Below are 13,352 nucleotides of genomic sequence, written 5' to 3'. Positions count from 1 at the left end.
TTGAGATATTCCAACTTCATATAAAATTAATTAAAAGGACATCTAGCTACTCTAATTAAGGATCAGAATTGCTCTCCTCCTTAATGGAGATTATAAGCTAAAGATTATACCAAGGATAAGCTAAAGAATATCAGGGCGATGTTAGGGTTCGCCTCTTCGAATCAAGATTCGAAGAATTCTAGGGATGTTTACGGGTAGCCACCCAAACGTCCACTCTACTTGTGTCTCAGAGGAACTTCAGCGCTCTCAATATATCCGGCTATTTCTTCCAGAGTTAGGGTGAGTTCAAAATTTGAGAAATGAAACACGTTGTGGGCCGGGTCCCAGAATATAACCAACGCCTTTATGATATCTCCTCTAGGCCTAATCTTCGATAACCCGGTGAGACCTCCCAAATAATGATTGACCTTGTCTTGCCCTGATTTACCTAGATCATCCCACCACATATGCAACTCTAAGGGGATCTTGTTCATGAATGTTATTGGCAAATTTTTACTCGTGCTCATTCTACACATTTATTAGGGTGATTAAGCAAAAATCATGATTCATTTTGACTCAAACTCAAAGCTGACATTTTTTTTCAAATTTTCATTTCAAAAATAAAACCGACTTTGCAAATACGGCCTTTCAGCACTTCCGGGGAGAAAATTTTAAGGCAGTGCTTGCTAACCGGCCAAAAATTCGAAAAAGAGACCAAATGTGGCTATTTTTGCTAAATAGCCTTTTGGCGTCCTTTTGGGGACATTCGGCTATTTTAAACAAAAATGGCATCACCCTGCTTATTTAAAATAAAATAACATTTTGTTCTTTTGGGGCTATTTTTGCAAAAGGGAAGTTGGACCCGATAGGGGTTGCCTACGTATTCCACATCCGGTAAGAATCAAACTGGCGTAGTTCGGGCAGTTTTGACAAAACAAAAACCAACTATTTTTTGAAACAAATTTTTCGTCAACAAATTTTTTTTCCAAAATTTCGGCAAAGTGTCGGTATATTTTGTGACATCGGTTTTTCTCAAAAACAGGTAATTACCTCTCTCAGCCCTCACATTGACTCTCAACTTTTCTCTTATTATTTGATAAGCCGGTCAACATGCAAATCCGAAGCAAATGAATGCGCAAGTAGCGAGTAAGATGCATCAAGATTATCTTTTCATTTCGGGTACACCTGTCCTAGACAGACCCAACCCCTGTGTTGAGTTTCCAAAGTCAAATGCACATGATGCAAACAAATGTTCCTACTAGGGATCCAACATGAGGCTGAGTTATTCTAAGTATAAAACCTGGGTATACTGTTCCAGACAAGTGCACCCGAGCGGACAACTCGAGTCGAGGAGGGGGCTACGTACCGAGAACCAAAAGGCCATCCGGCTTAGTAACTTGTCCGAGCCTCTTTCTTATTTCAAGGTATGACACTAACATAATAGGGAGTCACACCAGCGTGCACATCCCCGAAGATGAGAAGAGAAGGGTTTCGTACAGTTCAGATAATATCAAAGCGGTAAAAGCATCATTTAACACATTAGGCCAAGCATGTAATCAGATAACAAATAAAGCCAAATACAACAATTCATCTAAGCTCGAATTCTGAACCCTGAACCAGAGATTCTGGGTTCGGTCCCCAGCGGAGTCGCTAGAGCTGTCACATCTCCTTTTTACCTACCCCAGAAGGGTATAAGAGAGTTTTTTCCAACTTAAAGTGACAATCGAAACGGGATCATTTTATTAAACAATTCAGAGTCGCCACTTGGGATAATTTTATGGTGTCCCAAGTCACCGGTTCAAATCCCGAATCGAGGAAAAGTTTGACTTTGTTTTACAGTCCGCGAACCAGAAATTCGGGTAAAGAATTCTGTTAACATGGGAGAAGGTATTAGGCACTTCCGAGTTCCGTGGTTCTAGCACGGTCGCTCAACTATTATTATTGGCCTATTATATGATTTTATTACAAGTTTAAGCCTATGTGCATTTTTAAACTTAACCGCTTTTAATTATTTTTAAAGAAAGATTTGCAACGTTATTTAAAATATGTCTTGAACCGCGTCACATAAATTCACCCGCGGTCCACAACACATTCTATATAACATTGTTGAGATTTGTATTTGGGCACATAAATGCGCACCCGAGTTTAGGAAGGTAAAATAACGCGCCTAAAGCAACTACGCATTTGCAACTTTGCGAGGGCCATGGAAATTCAACTAAATGGGACTCCCCGAATTCTAAGGATAAACAAGATTAATTAAACGAGGACCATGCAATTGAGAATTTATTTGGCTCGGCACGCCTCGAATTGTTTTTAAAAAAAGGTTGCGCTTAACTTAAAGCAAATTACCGATGTTCATAATTATTCATATACTAATATTGCACGTCCGTATAATGATTGATTGACACTTTCAACATTATAAACTTAGTAAAGAATGAAATTTCCTAAAGCATTCTAATTTTCAAATATGAGAACACACTGGAAGTAATCAATGTAAATAAAATGACAACTTTAAACGATGCACGTAGAATAGAAATTAATACTGTTGTAATAAGTAACTTAACGGAGATAATACAACCATGATAATGGCTATTTGCATTAATCAGTCAATTCGAGCACAACCCAAAATCAAACGGCCATCTATTGTCCTAATACAATCACTTGGACATGGATATTGAGATATTCCAACTTCATATAAAATTAATTAAAAGGACATCTAGCTACTCTAATTAAGGATCAGAATTGCTCTCCTCCTTAATGGAGATTATAAGCTAAAGATTATACCAAGGATAATTGACAGAAACGTTTCTTGCAACAAAGCCATTCAACACATTTACAACTACAATGCAATGTAATTAACAAAAAAAAGTAACACCAAATATAGGTGAATTTGATGAATTACCTTCTAGCAGGAAATATAAGAAACAAACAAACAACCAACAACTAGGATGTGAGAAAGGAGTTCAAAACATTTAGTGAAGCAACATCAACTTAGGATCTCAACAACGAGACATATACATATGCAAGCAAACTTTGGAATCGTCTTTAACTTATCAATAGCCAATTACATGACATCCAATAATGACTTGATCTTGAAAGCAATTTGCGAGTTCCAATTCTAATAACTAATAATAGGTAGCAGAATTTAACAGTTTCAACATCATAACAATACGGCTAATCACATTACTTTTGTACAGAGGTTACAATATCAAATTATTTTTGGTCATTCAGTATCTAATACCACCAGTAGTCTTTACCAGCAAACAAATTATTAACCCAGACTCCTAAAAGGAAACTTCCTACAAACAACTGAAATTCAAAAAAAAAGCAATACAGAATACTACATATGCAAATACCTATTATGAATGTCTTTGAAAGTCCCTTTATACATATACACCAATTCAAACCCATGAAATCCAAGTAACTAAGCCATAACTTGTTCCATGTTTCAAACCAAAACTAATTCTAGAATAAAGAATTTAGCAGGTATACCCAACAATAAGATGATTACAAACATAGTCATACTCTATTCAACTATAAATATACTTCGACCAAGCTATTTCTGAACTAAGTAATACACGTTATGCATGAAATGGAAAGAGACAGAAGTGAGAATTCAATAGCAACCATCATCCAATTTTTAATCAACCTTCAAACTACATTTAAGTGGTGTCCATGGAGTTGACAAATACCTGGAAATGAAAGGAAAGGGGAAGTAAGGTCAACAGTAACAACAACAGTAAGTAGCAACAGAAATAAACCTCCCAGACCCAACTTTAAACCAAGAATGCAGCAAAATAGTTCCAATCAAACAGTAACCCAGTAAGCTTTAAGCCAACTTGAGGACCAAAATCAATCTTTTTTGTACTCAGATGAGTCCAGATTATTTCAGAAATTGAAAAGAATTCAAAAAGAACTGGAGAGATCCAATGAAACAGTAGAAAATTTTAGCCCTTTGTATTTTCTGGATTTTATCTCTTAAAACTCTCTCTCTATTGGATCTAATGTTTTTTTTAGAATGTTCTCTTTTTTTTTTCCAGTACTTTCAATGTGTTCTTTCTATCCTTTTTTTTCTCTCTCCCACCTCTGTTCTTCTTCAGCCTTTAAATAGACAACCAATTAGTGCAATCCCTATTATAAATCCCCCTTTCCCCATTTTTAATAGTTGATTCCACTTAAACCATATCTCTATCTTATCTTTAGTATATTCATAACCCTACCACTACAGAAACTTCCTAAGTTAGGTAAACACTTCCTTTATTGAATAATTCCCAAACATTTCCCCTTAAACTTCTGTCAATTACTTTCAAGAAACCAGACGGATATGGGTCAATCTTGACCCAAAATCTATCAGGCCTTTGAAGTGGGATCAAGAATGGCCTGAAGGCTCAAACAATCAAACTGATCCAGGCCAAATTCAGTGCTTTTACCAAAAGAAGAAGAAAACAAACACTTAAATGGTTCGAAAACTAGAATTATCTATATGACTGATTAATAACATACACAAAAATGGAATGAACTAGTCTATTAAATCGAAATGAACTAATTAAACTGACTAAATTATTAAACGAGACATGGTTTCAAAATTTTAAACAAACTGACCACACAATCTTATGAAACCAAGAACAAATTCACCAAACATTCTGAAAACAAAACAACGATCAAAAGATAGTTTATACCAGAGGACTGGTCGAGTTTAACCTGAAATCGACTAGAGAAAAGAAAAAGATATGGGGAAAGACGAATAACAGAATAATACTAACGAGAATAAATAAGAAACTAGGAAAGAACTCGCCGGCCAGGCTCGAACTTGGAATTGACACTCTGAGTCAACCCAAAATAATGCCAAATGTTTGTTCTTGGTGGAGAACAAACTAGCATCATTATTTTGTGCTGAAACAGGCTTGAATAAGCCAAGAAATCCAGCAAAATGACCTTTCGTGCACTGGTTAGAATTTAGGGTTCTAGGGCTTGAAATCAGATTTGATATTCGAAGAGTTTTGGCCATGTCTGAGAAGAATGGAGCGAGGATTTGGAAAGAGGGAAGTTAAGGGGTCATGGGGTGTTAGTTTGGGAGGGGTTGGAGGCGGCGACGCCACCGGAGAATATCAGGGCGGTGTTAGAGTTCGCCTCTTCGAATCAAGATTCGAAGAATTCTAGGGATGTTTGAAGGTAGCTGGTTAGATATTTGGAAAGAGGAGACGAAGGGGATTCTACGGTGTATTTTTGGGGGTGATTGGTGGTTGAACTCCGTTGTAGCGATTTCCGGCAGGCGGTCAAATGTGGTTTGAGGCGGTGATTTTGGCTGGTGTCTGAAGAGATATCAAAGACGATGAGGGGGGTTCTGAGGGGGTAAGAGGATTGATGTTTTGAGTATATTAAATTGAGGATTTAATTAGGGCCGTTGGATGATTGGAATCCAACGACTCTCATTAAATCATTAATAGAAAACGGGGTCGCTTTGGTTACATGGGTGCTGGACCGGTTCATGGGTCAGGTTAAACGGGTGATGGGGTGAGGTCTTGGTCGTTGGATGTGAGGGAATGGACGGTTGAGATCTGTTGATCTCGAAACGACGTAGTATTCTCCCTATACTACGTCGTTTCAATGGTTTTAGAGACAGATGATTTGGACCGGGTGTGGGATGGGTTTTGGGGGTGATGGAATTGGGTTTCGAGAATTAAATTGAATTTGGCCCAAGTTCTGATTTCTTTTATTCTTTTTCCTTCTTTTTTTATTTTAAAATTAATTCTTTTTCTTTTCTTTTCTTTTTTTCAAAAATTAAAACAAAAATCCTAAATTAAGTTATAAAACCAAATTAACTTATCACAAATATTAACTAATCCTAAATAATTACCACAATTAATAAATTAAAGAAAAACTACTCAGAAATGAAAAATTAAAATTAAAAGGTGCAAAATAACTATTTTTGTGATTTTCTTCTCTTTTTTTTATAAAATAACTTAATTACTGATTAATTCTTAAAAATGCATAGTTAAATTCTAAATGCACATGCAACACATTTTTTTGTATTCTTAATTAATTAAACAATAAACGTGCACAGATAATATCCACACAATAACCAAAATGCCACAAATATCCCTGGCATTGCAAACAATGAAAAATTATTTTGTTTTGAATTTGTGGGAGTAATTCATATAGGGAAAAAATCACGTGCTCGCAATATCTCCCTTCAAAAAATATTTTAAGAGGTATATATATGATATAGGATTTTTATGGTGCCGCATAAACCCATCCCAACTTGGACAAAAAAAATTGGGAGGCTCGTCCACATGGCTCATGACATGAGTAGGAAAAATATCTGGCTTGTATTTATTTATCAGCAGGTCGTACTCACGATCACTACTAGAAAATGTCAAATTTTTTACCACTAAATCCTTTGAAAATCGGTTATTTTCGACGAATTTCCGATGGATTTTGAGTGGTCGGAAAAATGATGGTCGTAAAATATTTGCAACTGAATCGGTCAAAAACGTCCGATCATTTTGGTCGCAATAGGAAATTATGCAGTTGACCGGATAAAATTGAAGTTTGCAACTGTTTTGGTCGGTACTTTTGCGACCGATTCTACTGCACAATTAATAATAAAAAGTATTTTAATAATTAATGTTCCGACCCATTTGGTCGGTACTTTAAATAATTATTTCTTATTTTATTTAAATTTTGAGACCAAATCCGTCGGAACGTAAAAAATAATAATTTCATTAATTAAATATTCTGACCATTTCAATTGCAAAACTGAAAATTTCCAGGTCCAGTTTCTAACCAAAGTGGTTAGAAATCATTTGCAAATTCAGGAGATACAGTAGAATTCTACTGCTGTATTTTAAGCCATACCCCCTGCCAAATCAAACAACCAATAAACAATAGCCAATATCATAAAATTCTCAATCAATAGAACCACAAACATCTAGTACCATACTATTTTAAACATAATAAAAATATTTAACAAGTGTAAATCCTATAAAACCATATCAAAATGTAAAGCTTTTAACCAAAATGACATGCAATCAAGTCTAAAGCAACAAAATTTTGCGACAACCAATCAAGTCTAAATATCCAATTACAAATTTCAAATTACTATCGATCCTCATCGGTTTTAGTCTCCTCATTGTTAGATTCTTCCATTATACGTTAGTTTTCATGAATGTCTGTCACGACCCTAACCCCGAACTCGGTCGTGATGGCGCTTGTCATGAAGACAAGGCCAACCAACTAAACCCAATTCACTTGTTGAAGCAGTTAAACAACACAAAAGCAGTCTAAAACATGATTTAATGATAATAAGTAGCGGAAATACAACTCGATACAGTCCTAACCGGGGTGTCACAAGTCATGAGCATCTATAAGTCATAATACAGTTATGCTAAAACCGTAAACTAGTACAAATGTCTGAAAAAGGAACTTAAGAAATAAAGGAGTAGAGACACGGGGGCTGCGAACGTCAACAACTACCTCGTAATCTCCGAACGCCGCCTGAAGCTGGAGGAATCAGCACTCGAGAGCGGAACCAGCAAAGCCTGAAGCTGCACACAGGGTGCAGGGAGTAAAGTGAGTACTCCAACTCAGTGAGCAACAAATGTAAATAACGACAGAAAGTAAAAAAACACGTAAAGCATATGACATTCTATAATGAAGCAGTAAAATCATTTAAAAACAGTAAGCCAGTGAAAAGTCAAGTAAAATCCTCTTTCAATAAGTAAAACAAGTAATTGACAAATAGTAAAGGTAAAGTAACAAATAGAAATTTGCCCCTCGGGCACAGTATCAACAGATCCGCCCCTCGGGCAACATCTCAGAACAATACCAGCCCCTCGGGCTCAATCTCACATCACAATGGGTACCCGCGCTCACTGGGGGTATGTAGACTCCTGGAGGGGCCCCTTACGGCCCAAGTGCAATAACAAGCCATCTCGTGGCATCAAATCTAGGCCCTCGGCCTCATATCAATCAAGCCACCTCGTGACGTACATATCTCAGGCCCTCAGCCTCCAATCAATATCAGTGTTTCCTTACAACGTAGGCCCTCGACCTTACTCAGTCAAAAATCATCACAAGCCTCTCGAGCAATAGTAAAACAGTGTTTCTCAGCCCAACTTCATTTAAATATCATTTAAGCCTTAAAACTGAGTAAACATCACTGAGTAGTAAAACAATAGAAATTAACATGGCTGAGTTCAAGAAATAAGTCAAAACAGTGAGGAAATAGTAATGAAAATCCCCGAAGGGTTCAAATAGTTGGCACGAAGCCCAAATATGGCATTCAACACAAATAATGATGATAGCAAATAGTATTAAGTCAAATACGCAGTAAAATCATCAACCGGGATGGACCAAGTCACAATCCCCAATAGTGCACGACCCCACGCTCGTCATCAAGCGTGTGTCTCACCTCAATATAGCACTTACGATGTGCAATCCGGGGTTTCAAACCCTCAGAACATTATTTTTAATCATTACTCACCTCGAACAGGCTAAATCTCTAACTCGCGACGCCTTTGCCCCTCTAATCGGCCTCCACGCGCGTCGAATCTATCCAAAATCAGAACGAGGACGTCAAAATATGATAAGGGAACAAAGCCCAATCGAAAACAATCAATAAAGGGCACAAGTCCCGAAATTACCAAAACCCGACCCCCGGGCCCACATCTCAAAAATTAAAATTTTTTATACCAATAGATTTCTTATCTTCCCACGAGTTCATACATATAAAAAATTCTCAAATCCGACCCCAAATGGTCCTCTAAATCCTCAATCAAAAGTCCAAATTTCCAAGCCCTAGCTCTTAAAATTTTAGCTTAATTTCCGTAATTTTCTAGGTGGAATTCACATAATAATCGAGTTTTTAGTCCAAGAATCTTACCTCCCAACGATTCCCCTTGAATCCCTCTTCAATCTCCTTCAAAAATCTCCAAAAATGACCAACTATGGAGGAAATAAACCCAATCTTCGTGGACAAGACGAGTTTAAAAACATTCTGCCCAGGCATTATTTCCTTCTTTGCGAATGCGATCAAACCCTCGCATTCGCGAAGCACAAGCCCTCGCGAACGCGATGCTTCACCCAGGCGAGCCTTCGCGAATGCGCTCCATCTCCTGCGAACGCGATGAACAACTTGACCTCCAACCCAGCTGACCCAATTTTTCTACACGATCGGGAAGCCCTTCTCGTGAATGCGATGCTCCAATTCCCTAGCCCTTCGCGAACGCGAAGGGTAAAATCCTTGCAACAGTTGAACAGATTTTTCTGCAATTTCCTTAACTCCAAAATGATCCGATTGACCACCCGAAACTCACCCGAGGCCCCCAGACCTCAACCAAAGGCACCAACACATCCTAAAACCTTATTCAAACTTGATCTAGTCAAAATAGCTCAAACAACAACAAATCAACCAAAACACATCGGTTTAAGCCTAAGTTTCAAAAATATTCCGAATTACGCTTTTGATCAAAAATCCAATCAAACCACATCTGAATGATCTAAAATTTTGCAAGAACATCCCAAATGACACAATGGAGCTATTGCAACTCTCGGAATTCCATTCCGACCCCTATATCAAAATCTCGCCTACCAACCGGAAATCTCTAAAATATCAACTTCGCCAATTCAAGCCTAATTATACTCCGAACCTCCAAAACTCATTCCGATCACACTTCTAAGTCATAAATCACCTACCGAAGCTAACCGAACCATCGGAACTCGCATCCGAGACCTCTAACACATAAGTCAACATCTAGTTGACTTTTCCAACTTAAACTTCCTTAAAAGAGATTAAGTGTCTCAAACCTTACCAAAATCATTCCGGACTCGATCTGACCAACCCAATACAATAAAACACAGATAATGAAGCATAGAGAAACAGAAATAGGGGAAACGGAGCGGTAACTCATGAGACAACTGGCCGGGTCGTCACATCCTCCCGAACTTAAACAAATTTTCGTCCTCGAACGAGTCAAGAAACATACCCGAAGCCTCAAACAGTGAGGATATCTGCTCCGCATCTCCTGCTCGGTCTCCCAGGTAGCCTCCTCCACGGTTCGACCTCTCCACTGCACTTTCACTGAAGCTATATCCTTAGACCTCAACTTCCGAACCTGACGACCCAAAATAGCTACTGGCTCCACATAAAAGGTCAAATCATTATCCAACTGAACCGTGCTGAAATCCAAAACATGGGACGGATCCCCAATATACTTCCAGAGAATAGAAACATGAAATATCGGATGCACACTCGACAAGCTGGGTGGCAAAGCAAGCTCATAAGCCACTTCCCCAATCCTTCGAAGCACCTCAAAAGGCCCAATGAACCGCGGACTCAATTTCCCTTTCTTCCCAAATCTCATAACACCCTTCATGGGTGAAACCTTCAATAGAACCTTCTCGCCAACCATGTAGGACACATCTCAAACCTTCCTATCAGCATAAAGTTTTTGCCTCGACTGCGCTGTACGAAGCCTCTCCTGAATCACCTTCACCTTCTCCAAAGCATCCTGCACCAAATCAGTCCCTAATAGCCTAGCCTCACCTAGATCAAACCAACCAACTGGAGATCTACACCGCTTCCCATACAAAGCCTCATACGGAGACATCTGAATACGCTACTGGTAGCTGTTGTTATAAGCAAACTCTACAAGCGGTAGTAACTCATCCCATGACCCTCCGAAATCAATGACATAAGCACGCAACATGTCCTCCAACATCTGAATAGTGCGCTCGGACTACCCTCCGCCCGAGGATGAAAAGATGTGCTCAACTCCACCTAAGTACCCAACTCTCTCTACACGGCCCTCCGAAACTGCGAAGTAAACTGAGTACCTCTATCTGAAACGATGGAAACCGGAACACCATGCAAGCAAACTATCTCCCCGATATAGATCCCTGCCAACCGCTCTAAAGAATAGGTAGTACACATAGGAATGAAGTGCGCAGACTTGGTCAGCCGATCCACAATCACCCAAATAGCATCGAACTTCTTCAAAGTCCATGGAAGTCCAACAGCAAAGTCCATAGTGATCCTCTCCCACTTCCACTCAGGAATAAGCATCTGCTGTAGCAAACCACCCGGTCTTTGATGCTCATATTTTACCTGCTGACAATTGAGACACCGAGCTACAAATCCCACAATGTCTTTCTTCATTCTTATCCACCAATAGTGCTGCCTCAAATCCTGATGCATCTTCGCGACACCCGGATGAATGAAATACCGTGAGCTATGGGCCTCCTCCAGAATCAACTCCCGAAGCCCCTCCACATTGGGCACACAAATCCGGCCCTGCATCTTCAACACCCCATCATAACCAATGGTCACATCTCTAGCATCATCATGCTGAACTCTGTCCCTACAGACAAGTAAATGCGGATCATCATACTGGCGCTCTCAGATGCGATCATATAAGGAAGACCAAGAAACCACACAAGCCAATACCCGACTGAGCTCCGAAATATCTAACCTCACAAACCAATTGGCCAAGGCCTGAAACATTAATTGCAAGAGGTATCTCCCCAACTAGAATATATGCCAAACTCCCCATACGCACTGCCTTTTGGCTCAAAGCATCGGCTACCATATTGGCCTTTCCCGGATGGTACAATACAGTGATATCATAATCCTTAAGCAAATCCAACCATCTCTGCTACCTCAAATTAAGATCCTTTTACTTGAACAAATATTGAAGACTGTGATGATCAGTGAACACCTTACAAGATACGCCATACAAGTAATGCCTCCAAATCTTCAGCGAGTGAACTGTGGCAGCCAATTCCAAATCATGAACGAGGTAGTTCTTCTCATGGACTTCAACTAACGAGAAGCATAAGCAATAACTCTACCCTCCTACATCAACACACAACCAATCCCAACTCTCGAAGCATCACAATACATGGTATATGAACCTGAAGTTGATTGTAAAACCAACACTAGAGCTGTGGTCAAAGCTGTCTTGAGCTTCTGAAAGCTCTTCTCACACTCGTCCGACCATACAAATGAAGCACCCTTCTAAGTCAACTTGGTCAAGGGCGATGCGATAGATGAGAATCCCTGAACAAACCGGCAATAATAGCCTGCCAAACTAAGAAAGCTGCAAATCTCTATGGCTGAAGACGATCTGGGCCAACTCTGAACCCCCTCTATCTTCTTCGGATCAACTTGAATATCCTCGCTGGACACCACGTGCCCCAAGAAAGCCACTGAACTGAGCCAAAACTCACACTTGGAGAATTTTGCATAAAGCTTCTCCTCCCTCAATCTCTGTAACATAACTCTCAAATGCTCCGCGTGCTCCTCCTGACTACGCGAATACACTAGAATATCATCAATGAAGACTATGACAAACGAGTTAAGATAAGGTCGGAACACGCTGTTCATCAAATGCATGAATACTGCTAGGGCATTGGTCAGCCCAAAAGTCATCACCAAGAACTCATAATGACCATAACGGTTCCTGAAAGCCGTCTTAAGAATATCTGAATCCCTGATCTTCAACTGGTGATAACCTGAACGGAGATAAATCTTGGAGAACACTCTCGCTCCCTAAAGCTGGTCGAATAAATCATCAACGTGAGGAAAAGGATATTTGTTCTTAATTGTTACCTTGTTCAATTGCCTATAATCAATGCACATTTTCATTGTGCCATCCTTTTTCTTCACAAACAGAACCGGTGCACCCCAATGTGACACACTAGGCCGAATGAACCCCTTATCTAGGAGCTCCTAAAGCTGCTCCTTTAACTCCTTCAACTCTGCTAGTGCCATACAATATGGCGGAATAGAAATGGGCTGAGTGCCCAACACCAGATCAATACCAAAATCAATATCCCTGTCCGGTAGCATGCCTGGCAGGTTTGCAGGAAACGCATTTGGAAAAGTCCTCACAACTGGAACAGAATCAATACTGGGAGCCTCAGCTTCGACATCCCTCACAAATGCTAGATATGAAAGACCACCCTTCTCAACCATATGTAGGGCCTTCAAGAAAGAGATCACTCTACTAGGAACATAATCAATCACACATTGCCACTCGATCTGTGGCACACCCAGCATAGCTAATGTGACTGTCTTAGCATGACAGTCTAGAATAGCATGACACGGAGATAACCAATCCATGCCCAAAATGACATCAAAATCCACCATGCTCAATAGTAATAGATACACTCGGGTCTCCAGACCACCAATAGTCACCACACACGACCGGTACACACGGTCTACAATAACAGTATCGCCCACCGGGGTATATACATGAACAGGTAAAGCAAAAAACTCACGTGACATACCCAAATAACTAGCAAAGTATGATGACACAAAAGAAAAGGTGGAATCGGGGTCAAATAATACAGAGGCATCTTTGTGGCAGACT

The sequence above is a fragment of the Nicotiana sylvestris genome, chromosome 7 (genome assembly GCF_000393655.2).
Source record: "Nicotiana sylvestris chromosome 7, ASM39365v2, whole genome shotgun sequence".
In the NCBI taxonomy this organism is placed as follows: Eukaryota; Viridiplantae; Streptophyta; class Magnoliopsida; order Solanales; family Solanaceae; genus Nicotiana; species Nicotiana sylvestris.
This window is presented reverse-complemented; position numbering follows the sequence as displayed.